At 49.3% G+C, this 23882-nt stretch overlaps 1 protein-coding gene across 18 annotated transcripts in view; it reads left to right on the forward strand.

Annotated features, from left to right (window-relative positions):
- The window catches only part of LOC144780847 (fibrinogen-like protein 1-like protein), a 77434-nt gene that overhangs the window by 28019 nt on the left and 25533 nt on the right, over positions 1-23882 (forward strand). The window lies entirely within an intron of this gene.

Consider the following 23882-nt stretch of genomic DNA (forward strand, 5'->3'; position numbering starts at 1 on the left):
TCATACCTTCGTGAAGGTTGTTTTTGGCGGTGTTGGGGTCTTTGGTGAGGGAAAGGATTAGCTGGGTGTCGTCGGCGTAGGAGATGATGTTGAGGTTGTGTTGACGTGCGATGGAGGCGAGGGGACTCATGTAGACGTTGAAGAGGGTGGGACTGAGTGAGGAACCTTGAGGTACGCCGCAGATGACTTCGGTGGGCTCTGAGTAGAATGGGGGAGTCGGACTCTCTGTGTTCTCCCGGCTAGGAATGAAATGATCCAGTCCAAGGCTTTTCCTTGTATGCCGATGTTGTTGAGGCGTTGTATGAGGGTGTTGTGACAGACAGTGTCGAAGGCGGCGGAGAGGTCGAGTAGAATGAGGGCCACTGTTTCACCGTTGTCCAGGAGTGCTCGGATGTCGTCGGTCGCCGCAATGAGGGCGTTTCGGTGCTGTGTTTGGCTCGAAAGCCGTTCTGTGAGGGATCCAGGGAGTTGTTGGATTCAAGGAAGGCGGCTAGTTGGCTATTGACGGCTTTCTCGATGACTTTGGCCGGGAAAGGGAGTAGGGAAATGGGTCGGTAGTTTTTCAGATCTGAGGGGTCTGCTGTTGGTTTTTTCAGAAGGGCGCTGAGTTCGGCGTGTTTCCATATTTCTGGAAAGGTGGCGGAGTCGAAGGAGCAGTTGATGACATCGCGGAGTTGGGGAGCGGTGATGGAGTCAGCTTTGTTGAAGATGAAGTGGGGGCAGGGGTCAGAAGGTGAGACAGAGTGGATTGAGTTCATGTGGCGAATGGTGTCTTCAATGGTGATTGGGTTCCAGGAGTTGAGGTAGTTAGTTGGAGGGGTGGGATCTGAAGTGGGTGGGGTGAGTTGGTCATTGGGAGTATTCTTGAAGCTGTTGTGGATGTCGGCAATTTTGTTGTAGAAGAAGGAGGATAGCGCATCGCAGAGGTCTTGGGAGTTAGTGATGTCGTTGGATGCTGCGGGAGGGTTGGTGAATTCTTTGACGATATTGAAGAGTTCCTTGCTGTTATGAGAATTGTTGTCGAGACGGTTCTTAAGTGCTGATTTCTTGGCGGATCGGATCAGTTGGTGCTGTTTGCGGGTGGCTGTCTTGAGGGAGTCCATGTTGTCTGAAGTTGGTTCTTTTCTCCAATTCTTCTCCAGGGTGCGGCATGTCTTCTTGGATTTTTTAAGGTCATCATTGAACCAGGGAGCTTTTTTGCTGGATGATTTCGACTGGTGTTTTTTCAGGGGTGCTAGTTCGTCCGCACTGTGGGTAATCCATTGCCTGAGGTTGGTGGCCGCTAGGTCTGGGTCCGTTGCCAGGGTGGGAGTGTTTTGGCTGAGTGATGTGAGGAGTTGTTCGGTGGAGATTTTGTTCCATTTTCTTCGGGGAATGGGTTGTAGACGGTTGTGGGTCAGGGTTGTTTTGTAGCTGAAGTGAACACAGCTATGATCCGTCCAGTGGAGGGCTGTAGTATGATCGAAGGAGATGTGCTTGCTGGAGGTGAAGATAGGGTCGAGCGTGTGTCCGGCTATGTGAGTGGGGGTGTCAACAAGTTGTTTGAGTCCGAGATTGGACAGGTTGTCCAGAAGGGTGGTGGTGTTGTTGTCGTGAATGTTGTCAAGGTGGTAGTTGAGGTCTCCTAGAAGAATGTAGTTCTCGGAGGCGAGGGCGTGCGGGCTGACGAAGTCAGTGATGTCGTCACTGAATTGAGATCGGGTGCCTGGGGGCCTGTAAATGAGTGTTCCTCTAAGTGTGGTCCTGGGGTCGGTGTGGATCTGAAAGTGGAGGTGTTCGGCGGTTGCAAGATTGACGTCAGAGCTGGTTGTAATTTTGATGGTGTTTCTATGGACGATGGCGATGCCTCCTCCAGTTTTTTTATTGGTGCGGTCTTTTCGAATGATCTTGTAAGTGTCCGGTATGGCTATGGCGATGTCGGGGGCAGAAGATGCATTCATCCATGTTTCAGTAAGGAAGGCGATGTCAGGTGACGCAGTGTCGATTAGGTCCCAGAGTTCGGTTGCATGTCTGTGGACCGAGCGGGTGTTCGGTAGGATGCATTTCAAGTCGTTGGGTTCGGAGCTGTGTGTGGAGGAAGTGTGTTTGGTGAGGGTCCTGACGCAGTTGAACTTACAGGAGAGGCAGGAGAATGGGCCGTGGGTACGTCCTGGGGTAGCTTCGCAGCAAAGTGGGGTGCGTCCGGCGTTGAGGGCGAGGAGAGTAGCGGCATCATAAGTTACTCTGGGGGGTTTGGAGCGGCATAGAGCAGGGGGACGGGCGCTGGGCGCGGTCCAGGCGCGGACGGGCGTAGACGAGCTTACCTTTGGCGCACCTTCGGCGCGGCCGCAGCGCGTGGACGCTGCGCGTTGGGACATCTGTCTAACATGGAAAGTGGGGTGGGCGGAGCGTGGGAGGGGCAGCAGCTGGGAGGCGGTAGCGGGGAGGAGGGGCGGCCTAGGGAACACCGACACAAACAAAATGGAGGGTCAAAGGGAGAGTGAGGCAGGGGCAGCAAATGGAACCAAAGCGCCTACAGTAAAGCCAAAGCGCCAGCAAGCACAGAGAGCCACAGCAAATGTCGCGCTGCAATGCAGAGTGGAGCGAGCAGCGCCAAAGGCTAATCCAGGTCAGTTTAAAGCTCTCAAAAATGAGCTGCGATGTAATGCACACACAGCGCTATCACAGAACACACACAGCGCTATACAAAACGAGCTACAATGTAATGCAGACACAGCGCTATCACAGAACACACACAGCGCTAACAACGATACCCAAATGCGATCAGTAGCATCCACAAAGCGTGGGACCAGGGAGTGAGGGAGGGAGCGATTGTTCTGGAGCAAGTCTGGGCGGTACAGCCTGGTAGCAGTGCAAGCTTCCTTCACCTAGAACAGGTACAGCCCGGCAGAAGTGCAAGCTTCCTTTACCTAGTACAGATACAGCCTGGCAGCAGTACAAGCTTCCTTCACCTAGAACAGGTACAGCCCGGCAGCAGTACAAGCTTCCTTCACCTACAACAGGTACAGCCTGGCAGCAGCAATGCAAGCTTCCTTCACTTGGAACAGGTACTGCCTGGCAGCAGTGCAAGCTTCCTTCACCTAGAACAGGTACAGCCTGGCAGCAGTACAAGCTTCCTTCACCTAGAACAGGTACAGCCCAGCAGCAGTACAAGCTTCCTTCACCTAGAACAGGTACAGCCTGGCAGCAGCTATGCAAGCTTCCTTCACCTGGAACAGGTACTGCCTGGCAGCAGTGCAAGCTTCCTTCACCTAGAACAGGTACAGCCTGGCAGCAGTACAAGCTTCCTTCACCTAGAACAGGTACAGCCTGGCAGCAGTACAAGCTTCCTTCACCTAGTACAGGTACAGCGTGGCAGCAGTACAAGCTTCCTTTACATAGTACAGATACAGCCTGGCAGCAGCGCAAGCTACCTTTACCTAGAACAGCTACAGCCTGGCAGAAGCACAAGCTTCCTTCACCTTGAACAGGTACAGCTGGCAGCAGTGCAAACTTCCTTCACCTAGTACAGGTTCAGCCTGGCAGCAGTGCAAGCTTACTTTACCTAGTACAGGTACAGCCTGGCAGCAGTACAAGCTTCCTTTACCTAGTACAGGTACAGCCTGGCAGCAGTACAAGCTTCCTTTACCTAGTACAGGTACAGCCTGGCAGAAGTGCAAGCTTCCTTTACCTAGAACAGGTACAGCCTGGCAGCAGTGCAAGCTTCCTTTACCTAGTACAGGTACAGCCTGGCAGCAGTACAAGCTTCCTTCACCTTGAACAGGTACAGCTGGCAGCAGTGCAAACTTCCTTCACCTAGTACAGGTACAGCCTGGCAGCAGTGCAAGCTTCCTTTACCTAGTACAGGTACAGCCTGGCAGCAGGGCAAGCTTCCTTTACCTAGAACAGGTACAGCCTGGCAGCAGTGCAAGCTTCCTTTACCTAGTACAGGTACAGCGTGGCAGCAGTACAAGCTTCCTTCACCTTGAACAGGTACAGCTGGCAGCAGTGCAAACTTCCTTCACCTAGTACAGGTACAGCCTGGCAGCAGTGCAAGCTTCCTTTACCTAGTACAGGTACAGCCTGGCAGCAGGGCAAGCTTCCTTTACCTAGTACAGGTACAGCCTGGCAGCAGTGCAAGCTTCCTTTACCTAGAACAAGTACAGCCTGACAGCAGTGCAAGCTTCCTTCACCTGGAACAGGTACAGCCTGGCAGCAGTGCAAGCTTCCTTTACCTAGAACAGGTACAGCCTGGCAGCAGTGCAAGCTTCCTTTACCTAGTACAGGTACAGCCTGGCAGCAGTACAAGCTTCCTTCACCTTGAACAGGTACAGCCGGGCAGCAGTGCAAACTTCCTTCACCTAGTACAGGTACAGCCTGGCAGCAGTGCAAGCTTCCTTTACCTAGTACAGGTACAGCCTGGCAGAAGTGCAAGCTTCCTTTACCTAGTACAGATACAGCCTGGCAGCTGTACAAGCTTCCTTCACCTTGAACAATTACAGCCCGGCAGCAGCGCAAGCTTCCTTTACCTAGTACAGGTACAGCCCGCAGCAGCGCAAGCTTTCTTTAGCTAGTACAGGTACAGCCTGGCAGCAGTACAAGTTTCCTTTACCTAGTACAGGTACAGCCTGGCAGCAGCGCAAGCTTCCTTTACCTAGTACAGGTACAGCCTGGCAGCAGCGCAAGCTTCCTTTACCTAGAACAGGCACAGCCTGGCAGCAGTGCAAGCTTCCTTTACCTAGAACAGGCACAGCCTGGCAGTAGTACAAGCGTCCTTTACCTAGTACAGGTACAGCCTTGCAGAAGCGCAAGCTTCCTTTACCTTGAACAGGTACAGCTGGCAGCAGTGCAAACTTCCTTCACCTAGTACAGGTTCAGCCTGGCAGCAGTGCAAGCTTCCTTTACCTAGTACAGGTACAGCCTGGCAGCAGTACAAGCTTCCTTTACCTAGTACAGGTACAGCCTGGCAGCAGTACAAGCTTCCTTTACCTAGTACAGGTACAGCCTGGCAGCAGTACAAGCTTCCTTCACCTTGAACAGGTACAGCCTGGCAGCAGCGCAAGCTTCCTTTACCTAGTACAGGTACAGCCTGGCAGCAGTGCAAGCTTCCTTTACCTAGTACAGGTACAGCCTGCCAGCAGTACAAGCTTCCTTTACCTGGTACAGGTACATCCTGGCAGCTGTACAAGCTTACTTCACCTTGAACATGTACAGCCCGGCAGCAGCGCAAGCTTCCTTTACCTAGTACAGGTACAGCCTGGCAGCAGTACAAGTTTCCTTTACCTAGTACAGGTACAGCCTGGCAGCAGCGCAAGCTTCCTTTACCTAGAACAGGAACAGCCTGGCAGCAGTACAAGCGTCCTTTACCTAGTACAGGTACAGCCTGGCAGCAGCGCAAGCTTCCTTTACCTAGAACAGGAACAGCCTGGCAGCAGTGCAAGCTTCCTTTACCTAGTACAGGTACAGCCTGGCAGCAGCGCAAGCTTCCTTTACCTAGTACAGGTACACCCTGGCAGCAGCGCAAGCTTCCTTTACCTAGAACAGGAACAGCCTGGCAGCAGTACAAGCGTCCTTTACCTAGTACAGGTACAGCCTTGCAGAAGCGCAAGCTTCCTTTACCTAGTACAGGTACAGCCTGGCAGCAGTACAAGCTTCTTTTACTTAATGCAGGTACAGCCTGGCAGCCGTACAAGCTTCCTTTACCTAGTACAGGTACAGCCTTGCAGCTGTACAAGCTTCTTTTACTTAATGCAGGTACAGCCTGGCAGCCGTGCAAGCTTCCTTTACCTAGAACAGCTACAGCCCGGCAGCAGCAGTGCAAGCTTCCTTTACCTAGTACAGGTAGAGCCTGGCAGCAGCGCAAGCTTCCTTTACCTAGTACAGGTACAGCCTGGCAGAAGTGCAAGCTTCCTTTACCTAGTACAGGTACAGCCTGGCAGCAGTACAAGCTTCCTTCACCTAGAAAAGGTACAGCCTGGCAGCAGTGCAAGCTTCCTTTACATAGTACAGGTACAGCCTGGCAGAAGTGCAAGCTTCTTTTACATAGTACAGGTACAGCCTGGCAGCAGTGCAAGCTTCCTTCACCTAGAACAGGTGGAGCCTGGCAGCAGTACAAGCATCCTTTACTTAGTACAGGTACAGCCTGGCAGCAGTGCAAGCTTCCTTTACATAGTACAGGTACAGCCTGGCAGCAGTACAAGCTTCCTTCACCTAGAACAGGTACAGCCTGGCAGCAGTACAAGCTTCCTTCACCTAGAACAGGCACAGCCTGGCAGAAGTGCAAGCTTCCTTTACCTAGTACAGGTACAGCCTGGCAGAAGTGCAAGCTTCCTTTACCTAGTACAGGTACAGCCTGGCAGCTGTACAAGCTTCCTTCACCTAGAACAGGTACAGCCTGGCAGCAGTGCAAGCTTCCTTTACATAGTACAGGTACAGCCTGGCAGCAGTGCAAGCTTCCTTCACCTAGAACAGGTGGAGCCTGGCAGCAGTACAAGCATCCTTTACCTAGTACAGGTACAGCCTGGCAGCAGTACAAGCTTCCTTCACCTAGAACAGGTGCAGCCGGGCAGCAGTGCCAGCTTCCTTCACCTAGAACAGGTACAGCCTGGCAGCGGTACAAGCTTCCTTCACCTAGAACAGGTACAGCCTGGCAGCGGTACAAGCTTCCTTCACCAAGTACAGGTACAGCCTGGCAGCAGTGCAAGATTCCTTTACCTAGTACAGGTACAGCTGGCAGCAGTACAAGCTTCCTTCACCTTGAACAGGTACAGCCTGGCAGCAGCGCAATCTTCCTTTACCTAGTACAGGTAGAGCCTGGCAGCAGTGCAAGCTTCCTTTACCTAGTACAGGTACAGCTGGCAGCAGTACAAGCTTCCTACACCTTGAACAGGTACAGCCTGGCAGCAGCGCAATCTTCCTTTACCTAGTACAAGTACAGCCTGGCAGCAGTGCAAGCTTCCTTTACATAGTACAGGTACAGCCTGGCAGCAGTACAAGCTTCCTTCACCTAGAACAGGTACAGCCTGGCAGCAGTACAAGCTTCCTTCACCTAGAACAGGCACAGCCTGGCAGAAGTGCAAGCTTCCTTTACCTAGTACAGGTACAGCCTGGCAGAAGTGCAAGCTTCCTTTACCTAGTACAGGTACAGCCTGGCAGCAGTACAAGCTTCCTTCACCTAGAACAGGTACAGCCTGGCAGCAGTGCAAGCTTCCTTTACATAGTACAGGTACAGCCTGGCAGCAGTGCAAGCTTCCTTCACCTAGAACAGGTGGAGCCTGGCAGCAGTACAAACATCCTTTACCTAGTACAGGTACAGCCTGGCAGCAGCGCAAGCTTCCTTCACCTAGAACAGGTGCAGCCGGGCAGCAGTGCCAGCTTCCTTCACCTAGAACAGGTACAGCCTGGCAGCGGTACAAGCTTCCTTCACCTAGTACAGGTACAGCCTGGCAGCAGTGCAAGCTTCCTTTACCTAGTACAGGTACAGCTGGCAGCAGTACAAGCTTCCTTCACCTTGAACAGGTACAGCCTGGCAGCAGCGCAATCTTCCTTTACCTAGTACAGGTAGAGCCTGGCAGCAGTGCAAGCTTCCTTTACCTAGTACAGGTACAGCTGGCAGCAGTACAAGCTTCCTACACCTTGAACAGGTACAGCCTGGCAGCAGTGCAAGCTTCCTTTACCTAGTACAGGTACAGCCTGGCAGCAGTGCAAGCTTCCTTCACACAGAACAGGTACAGCCTGGCAGCAGTGCAAGCTTCCTTCACCTAGAACAAGTACAGCCTGGCAGCAGTGAAAGCTTCTTACACATAGAACAGGTACAGCCTGGCAGCAGTGCAAGCTTCCTTCACCTAGAACAGGTACAGCCTGGCAGAAGCGCAAGCTTCCTTTACCTAGAACAGGTACAGCCTGGTAGCAGTGCAAGCTTCCTGCACCTAGTACAGGTACAGCCTGGCAGCAGCGCAAGCTTCCTTCACCTAGTACAGGTACAGCCTGGCAGAAGCGCAAGCTTCCTTTACCTAGCACAGGTACAGCCTGGTAGCAGTGCAAGCTTCCTTTACCTAATACAGGTACAGCCTGGCAGCAGTGCAAGCTTCCTTTACCTAGTACAGGGACAGCCTGGCAGCAGCGCAAGCTTCCTTTACCTAGAACAGGTACAGCCTGGCAGCAGTGCAAGCTTCCTTTACCTAATACAGGTACAGCCTGGCAGCAGTGCAAGCTTCCTTTACCTAGTACAGGTACAGCCTGGCAGCAGCACAAGCTTCCTTTACCTAGTACAGGTACAGCCTTGCAGCAGTGCAAGCTTCCTTCACACAGAACAGGTACAGCCTGGCAGCAGTGCAAGCTTCCTTCACCTAGAACAAGTACAGCCTGGCAGCAGTGAAATCTTCTTACACATAGAACAGGTACAGCCTGGCAGCAGTGCAAGCTTCCTTCACCTAGTACAGGTACAGCCTGGCAGAAGCGCAAGCTTCCTTTACCTAGAACAGGTATGGCCAGGTAGCAGTGCAAGCTTCCTTTACCTAATACAGTTACAGCCTGGCAGCAGTACAAGTTTCCTTTACCTAGTACAGGTACAGCCTTGCAGCTGTACAAGCTTCTTTTACTTAATGCAGGTACAGCCTGGCAGCCGTGCAAGCTTCCTTTACCTAGAACAGCTACAGCCCGGCAGCAGCAGTGCAAGCTTCCTTTACCTAGTACAGGTAGAGCCTGGCAGCAGCGCAAGCTTCCTTTACCTAGTACAGGTACAGCCTGGCAGCAGTGCGAGCTTCCTTTACCTAGTACAGGTACAGCCTGGCAGCAGTACAAGCTTCCTTCACCTAGAACAGGTACAGCCTGGCAGCAGTACAAGCTTCCTTCACCTAGAACAGGCACAGCCTGGCAGAAGTGCAAGCTTCCTTTACCTAGTACAGGTACAGCCTGGCAGAAGTGCAAGCTTCCTTTACCTAGTACAGGTACAGCCTGGCAGCAGTACAAGCATCCTTCACCTAGAACAGGTACAGCCTGGCAGCAGTGCAAGCTTCCTTTACATAGTACAGGTACAGCCTGGCAGCAGTGCAAGCTTCCTTCACCTAGAACAGGTGGAGCCTGGCAGCAGTACAAGCATCCTTTACTTAGTACAGGTACAGCCTGGCAGCAGTGCAAGCTTCCTTTACATAGTACAGGTACAGCCTGGCAGCAGTGCAAGCTTCCTTCACCTAGAACAGGTGGAGCCTGGCAGCAGTACAAGCATCCTTTACCTAGTACAGGTACAGCCTGGCAGCAGCGCAAGCTTCCTTCACCTTGAGCAGGTGCAGCCTGGCAGCAGTACAAGCTTCCTTCACCTAGAACAGGTACAGCCGGGCAGCAGTGCAAGCTTCCTTCACCTAGTACAGGTACAGCCTGGCAGCAGTGCAAGCTTCCTTTACCTAGTACAGGTACAGCTGGCAGCAGTACAAGCTTCCTTCACCTTGAACAGGTACAGCCTGGCAGCAGCGCAATCTTCCTTTACCTAGTACAGGTAGAGCCTGGCAGCAGTGCAAGCTTCCTTTACCTAGTACAGGTACAGCTGGCAGCAGTACAAGCTTCCTACACCTTGAACAGGTACAGCCTGGCAGCAGCGCAAGCTTCCTTTACCTAGTACAGGTACAGCCTGGCAGCAGTGCAATCTTCCTTCACACAGAACAGGTACAGCCTGGCAGCAGTGCAAGCTTCCTTCACCTAGAACAAGTACAGCCTGGCAGCAGTGAAAGCTTCTTACACACAGAACAGGTACAGCCTGGCAGCAGTGCAAGCTTCCTTCACCTAGAACAAGTACAGCCTGGCAGCAGTGAAAGCTTCTTACACATAGAACAGGTACAGCCTGGCAGCAGTGCAAGCTTCCTTCACCTAGAACAGGTAGAGCATGGCAGCAGTACAAGCTTCCTTCACCTAGTACAGGTACAGCCTGGCAGAAGCGCAAGCTACCTTTACCTAGAACAGGTACAGCCTGGCAGAAGCGCAAGCTTCCTTCACCTAGAACAGGTACAGCCTGGCAGCAGTACAAGCTTCCTTTACCTAGAACAGGTACAGCCTGGCAGAAGCGCAAGCTTCCTTCACCTAGAACAGGTACAGCCTGGCAGAAGCGCAAGCTACCTTTACCTAGAACAGGTACAGCCTGGCAGAAGCGCAAGCTTCCTTTACCTAGAACAGGTACAGCCTGGTAGCAGTGCAAGCTTCCTGCACCTAGTACAGGTACAGCCTGGCAGCAGCGCAAGCTTCCTTCACCTAGTACAGGTACAGCCTGGCAGAAGCGCAAGCTTCCTTTACCTAGAACAGGTACAGCCTGGTAGCAGTGCAAGCTTCCTTTACCTAATACAGGTACAGCCTGGCAGCAGTGCAAGCTTCCTTTACCTAGTACAGGGACAGCCTGGCAGCAGCGCAAGCTTCCTTTACCTAGAACAGGTACAGCCTGGCAGCAGTGCAAGCTTCCTTTACCTAATACAGGTACAGCCTGGCAGCAGTGCAAGCTTCCTTTACCTAGTACAGGTACAGCCTGGCAGCAGCACAAGCTTCCTTTACCTAGTACAGGTACAGCCTTGCAGCAGTGCAAGCTTCCTTCACACAGAACAGGTACAGCCTGGCAGCAGTGCAAGCTTCCTTCACCTAGAACAAGTACAGCCTGGCAGCAGTGAAAGCTTCTTACACATAGAACAGGTACATCCTGGCAGCAGTGCAAGCTTCCTTCACCTAGAACAGGTAGAGCCTGGCAGCAGTACAAGCTTCCTTCACCTAGTACAGGTACAGCCTGGCAGAAGCGCAAGCTTCCTTTACCTAGAACAGGTACAGCCTGGCAGCAGTGCAAGCTTCCTTCACCTAGTACAGGTACAGCCTGGCAGAAGCGCAAGCTTCCTTTACCTAGAACAGGTACAGCCAGGTAGCGGTGCAAGCTTCCTTTACCTAATACAGGTACAGCCTGGCAGCAGTACAAGTTTCCTTCACCTAGAACAGGTACAGCCTGGCAGCAGCTGTTCATTCCTCCTTCACCTAGAACAGGTACAGACTGGCAGCAACAGTGCAGCGTCCCTCACACAGAACAGGTACAGCCTGGCAGCAGTGCCAGCTTCCTTCACCTAGAACAGGTATAGACTGGCAGCAGTGCCAGCTTCCTTCACCTAGAACAGGTATAGACTGGCAGCAGTGCAAGCTTCCTTCACCTAGTACAGGTACAGACTGGCAGCAATGCCAGCTTCCTTTACCTAAAACAGGTACAGGCTGACAGCAGCAGTGCAGCGTCCCTCACCCAGAACAGGTACAGCCTGACAGCAGTGCAAGCTTCCTTCTCCTAGAACAGGCACAGCCCGGCAGGCGTGTAAGCTTCTTTCATTTAGAACAAGTACGGCCGTGAAGTATCAATGCTAGCTTCTCTCACCTAGAACATGTATGGCCTGGCAGCAACAGTCCGAACTTCCTTCACTTATAAAATGTACAGCCCGGTAACAGAAGGTCAAGCTTCCTTCATCTAAAACAAGTAGAGCCTGGCAGCACTGCAAGCTTCCTGCAACTAGCACAGGTACGGCCTGGCAGCAGTGCAAGCTTCCTTCACTTAGAAAAGTTACAGCCTGGCAGTTGTACAGGCTTCCATTATCTAGATTATGTATATCCTGCCTGTAGTGCAAGCTTCCTTCACCCTAGAACTGGTACAGCCTGCCAGCAACCGTGCAAGCGTCCTTTGCCTCAAAACGGTACAGCCTGGCAGCAATGCAAGCTTCCTGCAACTAGAACAGGTACGGCCTGGCAGCAGTGCAAGCTTCCTTCACCTAGAACAGCTAGAGCCCGGCAGGTGTGCAAGCTTCCTTCACCTAGAACAGGTACATCCTTGCAGCCGCAGTGCAAGCTTCTTTCACCTAGAACAGGTACAGGCTGTCAGAAACAGTGCAAGATTCCTTCACATAGAACAGGTACAGCCTGGCAGTTGTGCAGGCTTCCATTATCTAGATCATGTATATCCTGCCAGTAGTGCAAGCTTCTTTCACCTAGAACTGGTACAGCCTGGCAGCAACAGTGCAAGCGTCCTTTGCCTGGAAACGGTACAGCCTCGCAGCAATGCAAGCTTCCTTCATCTGATTTTTTCAGTGAACACACACACATATACATATATATGTATATATATATATATTCACAGAAAAAAACATAGGTTTCACACCAGTTATAGTTAGCTAAACATTTTACTCATTCAAAACCATTGAAATTCCCATGTTATAGTTAGTTGGACTCACTATAACTCACGCGCCCGCAATCTACTGCTGATGATGTTACATATTACATCATTCATGACATGGTCAGTGACATCACTGATGATATCACTGATTACATCATCCAGTGAATGTGTGTTCCTGTAAAGTTAAAATGTATTTAACATATTGAAGAATGAGTGTATGTATGAGTGTCTGGGTAATGGATTTAGTAGGTGCGTGACTGACTGTATGAGTGGGAGATTAAATGTGTCTTACTGAATGCATGGGTTAGTGACTAAACTGTTAGAATGTGTGCATCATTATGTCTGTTGTTGTGTAAGCTGCTGCATGTATTGATTAGTAGCTATATGACTGGCTATATGGGTTATTAATTGGTAACCCAAGTATTTGTATATGAGGGTGAGTGTGTGTGGGAGTGGCTGGGAGGTGTGTAACTCTGTGCATAGATGTGTGAGCAGTTGATTCACTTGGTGTATGGGTTCAAGAGTGTATGTGGAAATAGCCGTATAGGCGGTTTACTGTGTGCATGGGTGTGTTGGTGAGTGAATGGATATCTTAGTGCTACATGTCCAAGAAAGTACATATGTAAAAGACAGTGCATGTGAGAGTTGGCATATATAAATGACTATATATGACAACCTGTGATTGCATAAGTGAATGTGTCTATCCCTGTGTACTTGTATCAGTGATTGTAAAAGAGAGTAAGTATGTGTTAGTCTATTTTTAAATAAGTAAGGTTTTGTTTGTTTAACTGTATAGATGAGGAAATTGAAGTGTGATTGATTCTTTACATGACTGACTAGGTGTGTGAGTAACTCCATGGATGAGTGGCAGTGTGTGAGTCTCTGTATAGGTGTATGAGTGCATATGATAGTGTTGTATTGATGACTGACTGTATATTTGAGTGATTGTATGGGTGAATGAGTGGATGTGTGTGTAGACCTTGAAATCAGTGAGTGCGTATGTGGTAACTGGTATTTCTGTGTCAATGGTTTTAGAAATGGTAGTTTGTATTTAACACTGGGTGTATCAAAGGTTAGATTAGAGTGTGAGGAGGTGTATTTTATTATCACATGGATGATGTCATCAGTGATGTCATCAGTGATGTCATTTGAGATGTCATCAGTGATGTCATTTGAGATGTCATCAGTGATGTCATCAGTGATGTCACTGACCATGTCATGAATGATGTAATATGTGACATCATCAGCAGTGGATTGCGGGCGCGTGAGTTATAGTGAGTCCAACTAACTATAACGTGGGAATTTCAATGGTTTTGTATGAGTAAAATGTTTAGCTAACTATAACTGGTGTGAAACCTACGTTTTTTTCTGTGAATTTCAAAGGTTTTTTAAATGCTAATTCCTAACTATAACGATTGTGAAACCTATGTTTTTTTCAGTGAATTTCAAAGGTTTTTTAAATGCTAATTCCTAACTATAACGATTGTGAAACCTATGGTTTTTTCAGTGAATTTCAAAGGTTTTTTTAAAAGTTAATTCCTTTGTATATCAAGTTTGTAACCTACGATTTTTAAAGTGTTTTTTTTATTAGCTGTTTTTTATAACTATTAATTATTATTATTTTTTTTCCCAAAAATTATTTTTTCAATGTATTTTTTATGTTTTTTATATCATTTTGTCCTGGAGCGCTCAGGGTGCGCGCACCGGTAAGCTCACCTGTATCATTTTGTCTTGGAGCGCTCAAGGTGCGCGCACCGGTAAGCTCACCCGAGAGCGCAGCGAGAGCGCTATTTCTGCGTTCGTAAAAAAAAATGTATGTATGTAAAGTAAATAATAATGCAAGACATTCAGTACCATACTTTTAAAAGTAGTATTTTTGATTTTCCGAATTAAAATGGTTTTGCATTTCCATAAAGCTAGCAAAACGTCATTTAGGCGCGCCGCGTAAGCGCCCACGGAAGCACCTACGTTCGTGCTGCGTAAGCGCCCCCAGAAGCGCTCCGGTGCGCGCAGCCTAAGCGCGTCAAGTCATGTGACCTTAAAAAAACTCTTGTCATTGGTTGTTAACAGTTTTTTTTTACAAATAATGAAAACCCCACCAATTTCCTTCACTTCTTCTTTCACTTTGGAGACAGCAAGACCTGTTCTTTTCTGTTCTACCGTTTTGTGAAAATAATCGCTGCTAGACCCCTCAGTAGCAGTGAGGACTCGGATGAGTTCAGTCAGGAAGAGGCTCCTCAGCCCAAGGTAAAGGAGCACTTCATATGGACGTTTTTTACCATACCACCAGGTGAAAAAAAGGTTAATGCTCCAAAGGTGGAGTGTAAAATTTAGCAAACTGTGCTTTCACGGGGTGACCCAACAAGGAAATATAGTTTTGGTAACTCGACGATGATTCGTCATGTTCAGAGGAGGCACCCCCAGAACTATGCCCGGGAGAGTGTCAGGGACCTGGCACGCAATCCCCCGAGAGATGGTGCTTCTTCATCTACTGGAGGACCAACTACATCATCCGTGAGAGGGAGACGTGAGCAGCTGATTCCTAACATTCAGCCTGTTTTTGATGGCATCAGTATAAAATGTAAGGACTGTGATGAACTGCTTTGTTACGGAGAACAAAGTATCATGAACATTGTACGTACAAGGGAAAACCACCGCTGCCGTCCCCAGCCCTAATTTTTACTCTTTTTTTTGCTCCTGTTGAGTAGTTTGACATTCCCTGTTTTTGTTTTTGTTTACAAAGAAAACCTAAAAAAGAAGAAAAAAAACAGTTATTTTTAGAACTACCTCCAATTCTCCAAAAAGAGCTGTAATCTTAATAAATTCAAAAGGAGTGAGTGAAGTGGAGTGCAGTGAGAGAGGAAAGGAAAATGAGTGAGGGAGCAAAAAAAGGGAAGAGAGAGGAAGTAAAGTAAAGGAGAAGGTCTGAAAGAAGGTGAGTGTGGGAGTATGGCTGAGTTATAGGGTGTGAGCGTGACAGAAGAGGAGTGAGAGACTAAAGGGATGAACAGAATAAGGCTAACAGAGAGAGAATGAGGGAAGGGGAGTGTAGAACTAAGAGGACAGAGGGATTAAAACAAGGAGTTAGTAAAGTGGAGTAAGAAGAGTAAGGGAAGGGAAAAGAGTGAAGGAGTGAAAGAAGGGAAGAGAGAGGAAGAAAAGTAAAGGAAAAGGTCTGAGAGAAGGTGAGTGTGGGAGTATGGCTGAGTTATAGGCAGTGAGCGTGACAGAAGAGGAGTGAGAGACTAAGGGGACGGAGAGAATAAGGCTAACAGAGAGAGAATGACGGAAGGGGAGTGTAGAACTAAGAGGACAGAGGGAGCAAGAGAAGGAGTTAGTAAAGTGGAGTAAGAAGAGTAAGGGAAGGGAAAAGAGTGAAGGAGCAAAAGAAGGGAAGAGAGATGAGGGGAATAGAGTCTTCCTCTTGAATTTGAGACTCTGCATTGGTACCTACTTGTAGGTACAAAAAACACCCACATAACACAACAACTCTCTTCAGAGCCACCCTACCTCTAAGCATTCTAAATTATTTTTTAAGTATAATTTTTTACACTGTTTTTTTCCGTGGTGCGCTCAGGGTGCGCGTACCGGAGAGCGCAACCGGGAACGCACCCAGCGCTTACCCCGCGAAAATTAAAAAAAATATATATTTTTTTTTTGCCCTTCAGGGTCCTTCTAGGCCCCCCTCAGAAAACCTAGGGGGTCAGGGGGGTCTACCCTGCCCCCTTTTAATCATTTCCCCCCTTTTTTTTAACCTCTTGTGTCTCGATTCTACCGAGACACAAGTTGGCGGACTCTCCGGACTGTTTAGAATGTTGGCAGACATCCGAGAGCCAATCAGCTTTCCGCTCGCGCACTCCCGTAGCGCGCTGGGTGTGCTCCCCGGTACGCGTACCGGTGAGCGCTCGGAGCGCGCCTATAGATATATATGTGATTTTGAAGTTAATTAAAAAAAAAACACTGGAGCAATTTTCACTAAATATAGCAAAGGCACATCTGCGTACCAGTCCCTACAATTTTGCCAAGTTCCCGTTCAGCGGTTCAGGCTGTAGACTTGTCAGACCGTCCTATGGAAATGAACATGGGGAAAACAGGTTTTGGGACCCCCCTTTTTTCCCAGCCCCCACTTCACGAATCCCTCCGAAACTTTCAGGGAAGGAGCGGAGCAGAGCTGGCCAAAATTTTTGAAAATTACACGCAAATTCCTCAACCGGCGCCAGAGTTATTCCAAATAGAATGTTGCGGATTTCCTAAGGTAGCTAGGTCCTAACTATAACTACCTACTGGCGACCGCCAGTAGGTAATATACATATATATATATATATACATACAAGCAATCTCCAAAACTATGCATAACATTACAAGATGGCGCCCACGATATGTGTGCTGCCGTCCCTTGTTTGTTTCTATGCCTGAATGTATGACGTTAAAAGATGGTGCCTCTCAGTGCTAGTTGTGAAACACTGACGAAGGCAATGGCTTCTGAGGAAACGGCAAACTGAATTCTCAGCGCAGCTGTGTCTTTTTAAGACTCCTGCCCCACTGGGCGTGTGCATCAGTTGCATTGTGGTAAATCGAGATCAGTGATCAATAAAAACCGTAGTGGTAGTTGCCGTTCGGCCCCCCTACATCAATTTCATATTCCGCAGTGGGTTGTTGTTGGAGAACACCACTTAAACCTTACATTTCTGCCATCAAAAGGACACGAAGCTCCTTGGGCGTCTCTCTGTATTTCACGCTGTGGAACTGCTCTTCATCAGCGGGGCTCCTCGCGGCCAGAGCCGACTGGTAGAGCCTGGCAGCAGTGCAAGCTTCTTTCACCTAGAACACGCTGTGGAACTGCTCTTCAGCAGCGGGGCTCCTCGCGGCCAGAGCCGACTGGTAGAGCCTGGCAGCAGTGCAAGCTTCTTTCCCCTAGAACACGCTGTGGAACTGCTCTTCAGCAGCGGGGCTCCTCGCGGCCAGAGCCGACTGGTAGAGCCTGGCAGCAGTGCAAGCTTCTTTCACCTAGAACACGCTGTGAAACTGCTCTTCAGCAGCGGGGCTCCTCGCGGCCAGAGCCGACTGGTAGAGCCTGGCAGCAGTGCAAGCTTCTTTCCCCTAGAACACGCTGTGGAACTGCTCTTCAGCAGCGGGGCTCCTCGCGGCCAGAGCCGACTGGTAGAGCCTGGCAGCAGTGCAAGCTTCTTTCACCTAGAACACGCTGTGGAACTGCTCTTCAGCAGCGGGGCTCCTCGCAGCCAGAGCCGACTGGTAGAGCCTGGCAGCAGTGCAAGCTTCTTTCACCTAGAACACGCTGTGGAACTGCTCTTCAGCAGCGGGGCTCCTCGCGGCCAGAACCGACTGGTAGAGCCTGGGAGCAGTGCAAGCTTCTTTCAACTAGAACACGCTGTGGAACTGCTCTTCAGCAGCAGGGCTCCTCGCGGCCAGAGCCGACTGGTAGAGCCTGGCAGCAGTGCAAGCTTCTTTCACCTAGAACACGCTGTGGATCTGCTCTTCAGCAGCGGGGCTCCTCGCGGCCAGAGCCGACTGGTAGAGCCTGGCAGCAGTGCAAGCTTCTTTCACCTAGAACACGCTGTGGAACTGCTCTTCAGCAGCGGGGCTCCTCGCGGCCAGAGCCGACCGGTAGAGCCTGGCAGCAGTGCAAGCTTCTTTCACCTAGAACACGCTGTGGAACTGCTCTTCAGCAGCGGGGCTCCTCGCGGCCAGAGCCGACCGGTAGAGCCTGGCAGCAGTGCAAGCTTCTTTCACCTAGAACACGCTGTGGAACTGCTCTTCAGCAGCGGGGCTCCTCGCGGCCAGAGCCGACTGGTAGAGCCTGGCAGCAGTGCAAGCTTCTTTCACCTAGACCACGCTGTGGAACTGCTCTTCAGCAGCGGGGCTCCTCGCGGCCAGAGCCGACTGGTAGAGCCTGGCAGCAGTGCAAGCTACTTTCACCTAGAACACGCTGTGGAACTGCTCTTCAGCAGCGGGGCTCCTCGCGGCCAGAGCCGACCGGTAGAGCCTGGCAGCAGTGCAAGCTTCTTTCACCTAGAACACGCTGTGGAACTGCTCTTCAGCAGCGGGGCTCCTCGCGGCCAGAGCCGACCGGTAGAGCCTGGCAGCAGTGCAAGCTTCTTTCACCTAGAACACGCTGTGGAACTGCTCTTCAGCAGCGGGGCTCCTCGCGGCCAGAGCAGACCGCTATACATCCAAATGAAAGCTGCTCCCAAATTGAGGGCCTCTCACTTCGTGTTTCAATCTCCTTTATTTTGATGGCTTCAAAGGGATAAGCAGGGTCCTTAAAACAACATCTTACAGCCTTTCAGGCAATACGCGTTTCAGGAGACACTTTCTTGGCTCTCTTTGCCATATTGTTGTTAATGGCTGAGTTGTCTTGTTGTAAATGAAGATTCTCCAAAAGTTGGTCAATCTTACAGCCAAACCCCTAACAGAAATTGAGATCAGAGAGTACTGAGCTTGGGATTAGCATTTTGTCCTAGCAGTCACCTGGAATACACACAAACTAGAATCGATCTTTTCAGTTTTGTACGAAAACTTAAACTTCACAAATATTTTAAATTAAGTTCTAACATGAAGGATACAAGAATAGTAACACAAAGAATAACAGCTACAGATATGTTGACTGGGAAGGATTTACCAGCTACTGAATACAGCCATTAACAACAATATGGCAGAGAGAGCCAAGAAAATTGGAATTGAGCAAGAAAGGGAAGAAAGCCCATTCAAACCAACATCGCTTTTTAATCCGCAAATGCCGCTTGACGCAATTGATGTCTTTTCGAAAGCCATGGTCAATGACCTCCTGAAATTTAGATCGAAGACAACTAAAGGCTGTAAGAAGAGCAATGTAACAATGGCGGAAAGGGCAGCATTACAAAATCTAATGCAGGATATGTCAATAATAATAAAGCCTTCAGACAAAGGCGGAAACGTAGTTCTCCAAACCAGGGAACAATACTGTACGGAAGCTCTACGGCAGTTGTCGGATGACAAACATTATGAAAGAACGACAAGTGACATCTATCAAAAGAGCATAAGAAGTTATGATGAACTGATCAAATCATGGTATGAAAAATACATGTTGGGAACTGAAGAACATATGTTTCTTCGCAGTACGAATCCAGTAGTCCAGACCTTTTACCATATCCCGAAGTTGCACAAAGACAGCGTGAACCCACCCGGCAGGCCGATTGTTTCCTCAGAGAACAGTCTTACTGAGCACTTATCTATGTTTATCGATCATTTTTTATTTATGTATGTGACACCACGGCCAGGGCGATTGACGCTGGACGCTGGGGATCACGGTTCGATCCCTGGCTCCGGCGGCAGGGGTCTGCCTAGCACCATGCGACTCTGGGCAATAGCTCGCTTCATCTTCCCAACGGCCCCCAGCGCCTTGAGACCCCTTCGGGGGTGATTTGTGCGCTATATAAGTACTGGATTACATTACACAACTGATATCATACATAAAAGACACCAAGGACTTTTTGAATGAAATCACGGATCCGATATGGGATTCCTCATATAAACTAATGGTACTAGATATCACCAGCCTGTACACTTGTATAGACCATAAGGATGGTTTAAAGGTGGCACAGTTCTATTTGGACAAACACCAGTTACGATATTCAGAACACAATCAAATGCTAATAGAGTTTATAGAGTTCTGTCTAATGAACAATACCTTTTTGTTTAAGGACTAATATTATAGGCAGACCTCTGGTACCGCGATGGGCACCTGCTTTGCCCCCAGCTATGCAAACTTGTTCGTTGGCTGGTGGGTGAAGCAGGTGCCCAAGTCCTACGAAAGTGGGACAACTAGTGGTAGAGTGGTTGTGTGGCATCGATATATCGATGATCTGTTTATTGTGTGGCAGGGGACAACTGATTCAGCCTATGAGTACATCAATATACTTAATACGAATGAATTAAACCTGCACTTCTCGGGGACAGTTAGCCCAGTGGCAGTGGACTACCTAGACCTGAGGGTGTTTGTGGAAAATGGTAGTATACAGACAGCTTCATATCGTAAGTCCACAGCAGGGAATTCGATACTGTTTGCAACCAGCAACCACCCACTGACCGGAGGGCGTGTGCTTACTTGTTAAATAAACATATGCTCTGCGGGGTATGATCAACTAAAGGTTTCAGCGATACCGGCGTTAAACCAGTTCCGTGACGGAAGAAGATAGGAGGTTTTCATTGCCCCTCTAAGGAGTCAGCATGCGCCCTCCCGCCAGTGCATCTATTAACATAGAGCCGCATTCAAGATTGTGAAAATAATAAACACAGCCCGCGTACTGTTTTCATTGTGAGTTGATTGTACCCCGCAGACCATATGTTTATTTAACAAGTAAGCACACGCCCTCCGGTCAGTTCATTTATTAACATAGAGCCGCGTTTGAGTCTGCAAAGCAACGAATCTAATCTACGCGCTCTTCACGCTAGGAGGCGACTGCGCCCCACAGAATATACCTCTTTTGCTAACATGATCCAGAATTTTGACGTCACTATCTAAATCCATTCTGAGAAATATATACGTATAAATTGTTTTGTGGTAATTTCCTGACGAAGGCCCTTCCAGTGCTGAAACGCGCGTTGAAGAAACCATCTCTACCAATATTAAATTGTCTATTTTCTTAATGATTTTATGATATGCATCAATGAAAGTCAGTGGTTGATGTTTTTTAAGTATAAATGTATTTGGTTTTTTTTTTATAAATCTTTTTATTATTATAACACAAGAGCAGAAATATACATATCGGGTGTCATAAACGAATACAACACAGCTGTGGACGGGCAAGTGAAGCGAAGAAATACCGTACAGTTAGAATCAGCAAAGAAATCAATACCAGCGGAAAGCAGAAGCAAAACAATTAGATAGCAATGACCGCAGGCACCCCCTCCCCACAGCACCCGCCCACCAGGAGTACAGGATATACGAGGCAGACATATGACACCCAGATACGTTTAGGCAAAAATCAGGAAAATACGCCACATCTCTTGTGAAGAAGGGAAAAGGGAAATAGAATGGTCATAGAAAATAACAAAGGAAAAATAATAAACCCCCCACAACCCCCCACCCTACACCCCTGCAGATGGCTACGACCTAACCCCACTAGCAGCGTGCCTGTCGCCCCCTAAACTACGCCCCAAGGAAGGGAAAAAGTTGGAGGAGGAGAATGTTGCGAAACGATACGAGCTCCCGGACTCCCATCCCCCCGCCAAAAGCAGACACCCCCTACCGTAGTGTTAAGCAAATTTTAGCAAATCAAGAGACAGTCCGTAGGGGAGCCGCAAACAGAAAAAGGACCATCCCGCCCGACCCCCGGCACCACAGAGGCAGCAATCCTGTCCCGAGCATATCAGACTAATAATCAGACAATCAGATTCACATCTGGCCCTCGCTCCCACAGATACCACCCAGCAAAGACAAAAGAAACAGTGCAGCAAAGTCCAATCAAGTTCAGCCCAAACCCTCACGATCCATCACGATGACCCCGTCCAGTACAAATAGGTCGCTGCGTTTCTCCACGCAGGCTCTGGCCATCCAAACCGCCATCACAACAAGATTAATAAAAAATAGTAGAGTGTCAAGATCAATTAGAAAGGAATAAATGTATTTGTTGATATAATAAAAATGTATTGTTTTTTAAGTCTTCCTTTTTTAACTCTTTTTCTACATTGCACATGTTATATATTGCCTGGGAGTGTTGTTTTTCACTGTATGCTTTACCCTGTCCCGGGAATTAAATTAATTCACAGGGGGTCCTTAATACTCACAATTTCTGACATCCGATGTAGTGTCATGCGTTGTAATGGTATGTGTTGTAGTGTCATGCGTTGTAAAGGATGTTGCGATGTAATGGTTGCGTTGTAAAGGTTGTTTCCCATTTCTGATTGTATTTCTGGTGTTTTCTGGCTGTGGAGCCCTGTAACATGGGAAGACGTGGCCAGATCTTTCCCTTCCTGCAGTCTCTGAGTTCTTTACAGGTTTTCTAGTGGTTACCAGGTGAGGTTTCTTCTCGCTTCTAGAGCAGGTTTCTGGCTTCTTCCAGTGATGATGTTTCTTAGAGGTGAGACCTGAGCTGTATTATGCATAGAGTGCACGGTCCCTGTTTGTCTCTGGACACACCTTGCACTAGGTGCGGTGTATGACAGATACTGCGGGGTCGGCCGTTCGGAGCAGCCGATCCCTCTGGACTGCCTTTGAACGGGGGAAGGGATGCCCCTGCAGGTGGGTGCAATGAGTGACGGCCACCACCTGCAGGGGTGCCTAGGAGGCTTGTTGAATACTCTTTCCCCTGGCAGAGTTTGCTCCTGGGGGCACCGCCCAGTGTGCGTCCTGACGACCTGTTTGCCTCTGCGCCTGCGTGCGTAATATGGCACGGATGCAAACTTAAGGTGTTTTCACCATTAAACAAATGGTCGGTGGTGTAATACACAGGGTCCTGGTGCTACAAGAGTGAATAACACAATATCTCGCTAACTCTTTTGCTTCAACGGTGCCGAAGGATGGAGAGAACCACCAGCCTCCCCAAACCTTATGTCCTAAGCTACAAATAAACGTAATAACAATCCCTAGAACACCTTTCGTAATTTCAAAAAAGTGACAGCACTAGCATGTGTACACGTGGAACCAGCACAGAACATACATGTGTTCTTTAAAAGAGCACACTAAAATATTCGGTTCTCAGGGAATAAACATATCGGAAGCTACAAAAGTACGATTTCTCTACGCCGAAGAATCGTGTGGGTTGGAATTATCACCACATTTGAAATGGATGAGAACGAGAGACATTATAGCCTTGAAAAAGTCGTGGGTTTATATTCCCGCTGTTGTGACGAAACACGTGTTGGCTGGCTGAGAACCAGTATGAATGAAAAGGAAACAGAGGAAAAGAAAACAAAGAAACAAAGAACCTCATTGCTGTGTCTGTTTTGTGTTTAAGTGGACTTACAGATGCTACTGCTGTCACTTTTTTGAAATTGCGAAACTTGTGCTGGGGATTGTTATGTTTCCATCATGAGCTGGGGGCTACGCCCTATGCGTAAGGGGGGACACCCCCTGACAATTGAGTCCGCATGATCTGTGTTACAGAAGGGGCTGCACAAGCATCTGAGGACCCTTCTGTCGTAAGAGAGTGCCCCGGGGTGCAGAACGCAACGCACATGTCCGCTGCGCTCTGGCCCTCCATGCAGGGGGCCCGAGCTCTCTCTCGTGGGTATCTGAGTGATCCCTGGAGTGCACACTCACCGGCTGCTCCTGGACCCTCCATGCAGGTTGCCCGAGCTCTCTCTTGTGGGTATCCGAGTGATCCCTGGAGTGCACACTCACCGGCTGCTCCTGGACCCTCCATGCAGGTTGCCCGAGCTCTCTCTTGTGGGTATCCGAGTGATCCCTGGAGTGCACACTCACCCGCTGCTCCTGGACCCTCCATGCAGGTTGCCCGAGCTCTCTCTCGTGGGTATCTGAGTGACCCCTGGAGTGCCCACTCACCCGCTGCTCCTGGACCCTCCATGCAGGGGGCCCGAGCTCTCTCTCATGGTTATCGAGTGATCCCTGGAGTGCCCACTCACCGGCTGCTCCTGGACCCTCCATGCAGGGTGCCCGCGCTCTCTCATGGTTATCGAGTGATCCCTGGAGTGCCCACTCACCCGCTGCTCCTGGGCCCTCCATGCAGGGTGCCCGCGCTCTCTCTCATGGTTATCGAGTGATCCCTGGAGT

Source organism: Lissotriton helveticus, chromosome 9 (assembly GCF_964261635.1).
Source record: "Lissotriton helveticus chromosome 9, aLisHel1.1, whole genome shotgun sequence".
In the NCBI taxonomy this organism is placed as follows: Eukaryota; Metazoa; Chordata; class Amphibia; order Caudata; family Salamandridae; genus Lissotriton; species Lissotriton helveticus.